At 36.7% G+C, this 6,111-nt stretch overlaps 1 protein-coding gene across 2 annotated transcripts in view; it reads right to left on the reverse strand.

The window, feature by feature from the left end:
* Positions 1 to 6,008, reverse strand: part of GALNT18 (polypeptide N-acetylgalactosaminyltransferase 18) — a 309,298-nt gene extending 303,290 nt beyond the window's left edge. Inside the window, exons 1-2 of one of the 2 annotated variants that reach the window (XM_032187758.1) lie at positions 5,890 to 6,008; positions 5,323 to 5,374 (exon numbers count right to left, since the gene is read on the reverse strand). The gene's annotated coding sequence lies outside the window, so the exon portion shown is untranslated. Of the gene's footprint in view, positions 1 to 5,322; positions 5,375 to 5,824 lie in introns of both variants that reach the window. The other variant, XM_032187759.1, reaches the window with a different exon arrangement.
* Positions 6,009 to 6,111: the final 103 nt, after the last annotated feature.

Below are 6,111 nucleotides of genomic sequence, written 5' to 3' on the forward strand. Positions count from 1 at the left end.
GAAGTAACAGTACAGGAAGAAATTAACATCCCTGCTAGCAGCAACTAGGAGACTGAAATTAACACACATTTCAGAGCCAGTTCTGAGCAGAATGTTGAAGAAACACATCTGCTACTCCAAAAGGCATATTCTTAAAAAGGCAGTGACAACAACAGGGGCAGCAGTTACAATTCTTTTTTACTGTTTTCTCATGTTAACTCAGTCCACCTAACAGCATGTATTGCATGCATTTCAAGAAAAGTCAATAAAAAACATTAAATTGAAATACAGCAAAACATGACATTGTTTTAAGAGACTACATTCTTAAGACTCACTACCATACTGCTTTGCTTTAACCTTTCACTTCTAGAGGCTACTAATTCCACAGGATAATTTTTATTGATGTAGACTCCACATTCTGACAAACTACTTACTTTCAGCTACTGAATGACAAAACACCCATGATTCTGATTCAGGTCAAAAGCCAGTAGTATTTCCTCATATATGACCCAAGCACACAGGAGACAACTTGCTGGGAGATTTTTACCAGTACTCAAGGATACTAGTGATACACAAGTTCCTGCCCAGCCTGACTCACCCTGTGTCCACACTAACACTCCCCCTGCCAGAGATGCAGTGCTGGCAGCTGCTCAATACTGGCAGCTGACATTTGAAATACTATGCAAGACCTCTGGCGGCTCCCTCTGCTGTTGCCAAAGGTAAAAAGCTACATTAATTCACGCAAGGAAGTTCAGCAACCCCCAGAGCAGAACTGTGCCTTACAGCCTCAGAAAGCTAAAGATGTTTAGAGGACAGATGACTGTAAAATGAGGATGAGGCTGAGCTGGGAGGAACCACAGAGCCAGCCACAGGTTTTAATATTACTTGTTAAAACAAGTAATATTCATATTACTTGTAATATTAAATATTAAGTAATATTAAATGCCACCATGAATTAATCTAAATGGTCACTGGGAACCCCTGAAAGCAAAACTGAACTATTCAACTCCCCTGACCCGAAGGTGCAACTACAAATACTGTGAGTGTTCTACACTGAGGGCAGCTCCATATGAAGCTAAGCTGTTCTGATTTTTGCACTTTGCATTGTCCTAATTTAGTGCTGCCTTTGCACTCTTAGGGTAACTCTCCTCATGTGCGTAAGTGTTTTTAAAAATATACCACCCATGTCACTCTAAGCTCTTTCTGAACTTCTGACGTAACAGGACCATTTCAGTGACTGACATTACCAGCATGGTATGCGTTCAAGGCAACTCTTTCTTTTCCTACACATAAGCCTTTGCTATGTTGCTGATCATGGAGATGCCTTCCCCCTGCCATCCCCAGCCATAGAGGGGGCGGGGGGTTAGATACCATACCAGCCCAGATTCCAGAAAGAATATATGAAGTAATCTCAACTGTCTTGCACGTACAGAGAGACTGCAGATTTCCCAGCTACTGAACACATTTTAGACAGAAAAGTTGCAGCCTGGCTGTGAGCCTAAGCCAATAAAGTCAGTGTGAGATTTGTTGGGTTCCCTCAAATACCACGATTCCAGCCCACATGTGTTTCCAGACTCACACCACAAAGTGGAAATCAACCTGCTAGTGCATATTTTACTCCCAATAACACCAGAAACATTTTGACAAGTACATGAAGAGCTCTAACCCCTGGAACTGTGTTTTGTTCAGACTACTGGTGTTCAAAACTACCCTGTAGTTTTAAGTACATGTTGAAAAGTTAAGCTGATGTAAATTAATGAAGGAATTCATGGTCCTGCAAAATTCTGTGCAGGATTTTTATTTCTCTTAAGAACTGCCATTTCATTTTCGAACCCAGGTGAGAATTCACAAACAAGATTAATGCTATCACAGAAAACTAATATCCTAAGCTAATATCTGAAAACTCTGTCTTGAAACCAAAGTAAGAAAATAATATTTAACAAAATATCCGTGAACATTGGCTGCTGAATAATTAAAATAATATATATATATAATAAAAATAATTTATATATATATATTTATATATATATATATAATATATATATATAATAAAAATAATTTATATATATATATAATAATATTATATATATATAAAATTAAAATAATTCTCTACTGTTTTGATTAAGAAGATCTTGGCACAAGCTAATGTTAGAGAACAGAAATGTACATGTATGCTCATAAAGATTAAAGCAGAATACACAATTTTAAGAACAGCAGAACACAGTGGTTTATCATTCAATTTAAAACTGAGTGTTTTTTCTTAATGTTGTGAAGTTTAATTTCAGAAAGCTGCTTGCCTACCAACCTACTAGACTCAGGAAGTACCTGTCTTTCTGAAGGCAAAGTACACTTTTTCCATAGCATATCTCCCATTTAGGGCTTACATTTTCCCGAGCACTCTCCACTCGTAGAAATAGATTTTTTTTATTTCCCAGAACTGTGTATACAGTTCTTTCAACGTGGAAAACTACAGATCACAGAAAATTAAAGATGCCTTATATTAAGTACTTTGACTCCCACTCTTGAGCCTCAAATATTCAAGAAACAATCCAAAATGCTAGAATATAAAACCCCCTTTCTAACAACAATTGCGAGAGAATTAAAAGTAACAAGTGTTCCTTTTTTAAATATCTCCATTTGTTCTTTAGCCTTTTACTTGCCTGTTTCATATTTAGGAGCTAAGATCCCAGGAAATAAAAATCCAGCAAAAAGCACTTTTAAAAGGCACAGAATTCTGTAATTGTGTCTTCTTACCTTGCATTAATTCTACTTGTTCACCTTAACTCCTTCTTGTTCTCGCCCTCATCAATCCAAAGGATGATTTAATTTTTTTCTAATTGAAAGGACTGGATTGGGCAGCAGTGGGCAAAATAATACCCTAAGATTTTCAGAGAAATTCCTCACTATTTCATGTTCTGCAACAGCCAAGGTAACAAGCAGTGCAATTAATGGCTGGGTTGATATCCTGAACATTCACACATCTCTTTCTTATCAGTAAAGGCAGACTTGCCAAAGGATTGAAAAGAGGAGAGGCTTTCAGCCAGTTTTCCATAAAGTGCTGAGACTGCGGAAGAGGTCTAAAAGAACACTGTATCAACATTGGCCACATTTCTTGTGCTAGCACATACATCTATGTCATTCTGATATTCATTAGCAACTTGTGAAGATTTGAAAACTTCAGTTTGTTGTTGTTGGGACTTTTTTTATTTTTTAACACAAGAATACTGCAAATAAGGCCAGCAACCTCTGAAATAGGAAATGATCTCCACCGACAGCCTATGTGAAAAAATCAAATGTGAAGCATTTCAGAGCAGATGTCAAAGAAAACCATTTACACAAGCCTCTTTACATATATGTTCTATTTGAAAAAGGTAGGATTAACATTATCTGGGAAGACACATCAGTTTGTATTCCAACATCTGCTTGTTTCTTAATATTTACATCCCCAGCATTTTTGGCACACCACCAGATGTATCAGAGTAAGGTAGAATACTCCCTCCATTTAATTTTTGAAACTTCTTTCATTACTTATCAAGTCTTGGACTTGAGTGTTGAGACATGAGCATGTGCATTCTTACAGAGAAGGAGAAATGATAAAGCACAATAAACTTTGAAGGAGGCTGTGGAGGTGGGGGAGGTAACCAATTCCCACAGGCTAATTTAAGTTCACCATCACTTATAATAAAGACCTGCTATTTAGTATTGAGTTTTTGTAACTATATTTCCATAAACATGATGCATGCATTACTGTGATAAGGTCTGTATTGACTAAAACTAGTGAAGTGTCACCAGCTGAAATCTGACACTTCAGCACTTGTGACTCTCATTAATGCATCTCTGAACAATAGTTTGACAATTGATAGCCTAAAAAAATTGACCTGTAATCACAAATCCAGCATGCTTTTTAGTATGATATATTGATTTTTTTTGTATTAATAATAACCTGTGGTATGCTAATCAGTCTTTATAAAGGACTAGGAGATTCCCTTCATGAAACCTGAGTTCTGAATATTGCTCTTTAATTAGGCCCATGTAAAGAGATTAAACACTCTAACATGCACAAATTACAAGAGCTTCTGGAAATTTAATTATTAACTAGAGATTATTACTTCATTTCAAGATGTTTCATGTACACATCCTACATTAGATGTTTGTATAAGGTTGGCAAGAGCATTTCTTTAAAAAAAAAAAGAAATCCTGACTCTTACCCAGTAGACATGTATTTGTGGTTGACTATCTCATTATCCCAACAGAGCAATATATTTTAAAGTCATTGAGTCCCATGGCTTCGCCCCTTATAAGCTCAAATGACAGGGACAAAAAAAATCATAACACTTCAGAAAAAGAACTTTTAAATATACCATTTCTGAAAGCTTTTGAATACCTAATGCAAAAGGAAGAATCCCTCAAGCTTCGGAATTTTTCATCCCTTAAAAGAGACACATGCCAAAAAAGTAACACTAAACTCAACATTCAGATGATGGTCCAATACCATTGCTGGTGCCACCCAGTACTCTGATGATTTTATTACCTTCTATTTCCAGTTTATGCCTCTGGTCTGGCTTTTTCAACTCAAGTACCTGCTTGCTAATTTCATGGATCTTTGGATATCCACTGGACAACAGAAGATCACCAGAAAGGCTGTGCTTCGCCAAAATACCTACAAACATTGATAATATTTTTTTCTGCAATTCTACCTTTTCTCTATCAAGATAAATGCAAGAATCCCCCTTAAAAGAAAGTTAAATCATTTTAATCAGCATACAGCTGAATTAATAAAAAAAAATCCTCTTCTCTAGAAGATGAGTTCATTAATTCTATACTTGCTTTCCTATAAAAAAATCACAGTTTCCCTCTTGTAAATGGTTAATGCTGTCTATGCAACCCTGTGCTAACAAAGTATCCATAAAGCAAGGGACTCACATTCTTCCCATACTGATACTGGATTTCATTGTAGTAGTGCTCAAATGTCTCAGAATGATGAGGGGCTTTAAGGTGCACATGTTTTAAAACAGAGGGCAAGAGTTCCTCTCCAAAGGGCATACTGGCCTTTACTGTATACAATAACTTGACCCCATTAAGTTATATAAACAAAAGCACATTGAAAAAATTATTAAATGTAAATTTTCACCAAGGGATTTTTGCACTTATTCCAGGAGCAGAATTCATGGAAAACTATGAAACATAGCATCTATTACAGCACGCTTCTAACATAAAAATAAAAACTACTGACATTGCTATTGTCAGAAATGATCTCTTTGAAGGGCTTTTTTTTTATTTAATTATTATTTTTTTAAGTGTCCCCAACTACATATTGACTGCAAAACATGCTACTTAGCTCACCTTCTGGAAGGCAGGATGACAGAAAGGAAGCCAAGAAGTTACACACTGCAGACTAAAAATGAAAAAAGGAGAGAGGTCACTTAATTGTGTTTTTTACAACAAAATTCCATCAGTCTCCAATACAGTAAGATCCAAAATTAGCCCCAAATGTAAAGTTTCTTTGCAAAAGATACAAAAAAAAAAAAAAAACAAACAAACAAACAAAAACTCAATTCTGTACATTTCCACAAGAGGACACTAAAATAATGAGAATAAAGTATTTCTCAAAAAAAAAGTCCAACTATCACGTACAAGTCTTCTTCATTAGTTAACTGTTTTCTAACCCTCAACTATTTCACAATCAAGTGACATTAAAGTATAATTATTTCTCTTTTAATGCACATTTTATTTATTCTAAAGATTAATATTTGACTTTTCACGTGCCTATGCGTGAAAACCAGACTATATTTAGACCTGCTACAGACAAAAAAAGCAACAGTTTTAACTGATACCACAGAAATACCCTCTTCTTCCTTTTGAAGTGTTCCATTATCCCTGGATTGACACTAGCTTAAAGTGAACACACACTTGGTTTCACAGCATGACTCCACGAATAACTTCTCGGCACCAAGAATAGGGCACGCGTATTAGCGGACTCAGGCCTAATCTCTTCTGCTCTTCCTTCTGCTCCGCCAGGGGGTGCGGGCAGCCATGACCGCCCCTGGGGCTGGGGCAGGGCCGGGTGGCTCTCGCGAGAGCGCCGCCGTCGGCCATTTTCTCATTGATTGGCGCTGGTGGAGGGGGCGGGGG

This window comes from Aythya fuligula, chromosome 5 (genome assembly GCF_009819795.1).
Source record: "Aythya fuligula isolate bAytFul2 chromosome 5, bAytFul2.pri, whole genome shotgun sequence".
Lineage (NCBI taxonomy): Eukaryota > Metazoa > Chordata > Aves > Anseriformes > Anatidae > Aythya > Aythya fuligula.